The 1,039-nt window shown below is 33.5% G+C and overlaps 1 non-coding gene across 1 annotated transcript; it reads right to left on the bottom strand.

The window, feature by feature from the left end:
* Window positions 1–400: 400 nt before the first annotated feature.
* Window positions 401–563, bottom strand: LOC126002859 (U1 spliceosomal RNA). The gene has a single exon (XR_007493476.1). It is a non-coding gene; the product is annotated as a U1 spliceosomal RNA (small nuclear RNA).
* Window positions 564–1,039: the final 476 nt, after the last annotated feature.

Genomic DNA, 1,039 nt, shown 5'->3' with positions numbered 1-1,039 from the left:
GTGTATGGAGTAACTGGATAAGGAATTATAATGTAAGCAGAGATAACTAATCACTGTTGAACCTAGAGTTTAGGGAGGAGAAAGACTGACAGAAGAATATAAATTAAGATAGGTAGGAAGAAGATGAGAAAGGAAGTAATGGGGAAGCAGGTATTGTGGCTTTGGTTATACTGGTTCGGTGAGAGAGTGATATAAATCAAAAGTACAGACTCAACAACACTAAAAATATAAGATCTAAGCTGTAATCACCTAATTTTGTAATGTGCCTCTCAATGTAGCAGGCAGGGGTGGGGTGAGAGTAGGGGCTGGGTGATGATGTAAGATAGAAACACTGGTAGTAGGAATTGACACTGGTAAAATAGATGTTGAAACATTTCATTCATTCATTCACTCATTCATTCATGGGACAGCATGAATACAGTCCCCTACTACCACAAATTATATAGTCGAGTTTCCGAAATATGGGGAAATCTCAGGGTTCAGCACATATGGAATGCAATGATGAGCCTCACCTTGGAGAAACTACCTTCATGATCATGATGTCTCCCCTGCCAGGTTAGTATGTTGTTGAAACATTTTATACCTAAAACTCAGCTATCAATAACTTTGTAAATCACTGTTCTTTAATTAAAATATTTATAAAATATTGACCAGTTTATTTATAAATGACAGAAGCATTACAGATATTGTATTTATTGATTATAATTTTCACTAAAGTTTTGAGTAATATCTATTCCTGAAGAAAAATCACGATCCTGTGTAAAGTTAGGACCTTTCTACTCCTATGTTCATGTTCCACTTCTATTCTCCACTATGTTTTTAATAATTCACATTAAAAATTTTAAATTTTGGATTCCAATGTTTGGATAAATGAGACTGTTTATTAGTCAAGTGAAAACTTTGATTATTCTCTTTGATTAAAGTTTATGCACTACAGAGTTTATTTAAAAGTTTTAAAGTTGTCAACATTTTTATTGTCTTTCTTAATAGTGAGCTTTCACAGAAAAAGCAGCAGATTTAGGGAACTGAGACATGACTT

The sequence above is a fragment of the Suncus etruscus genome, chromosome 2, assembly GCF_024139225.1.
Source record: "Suncus etruscus isolate mSunEtr1 chromosome 2, mSunEtr1.pri.cur, whole genome shotgun sequence".
In the NCBI taxonomy this organism is placed as follows: domain Eukaryota; kingdom Metazoa; phylum Chordata; class Mammalia; order Eulipotyphla; family Soricidae; genus Suncus; species Suncus etruscus.
The sequence above is the reverse complement of the archived record's forward strand: the minus strand, read 5'-3'. Positions and strand labels throughout refer to the sequence as shown.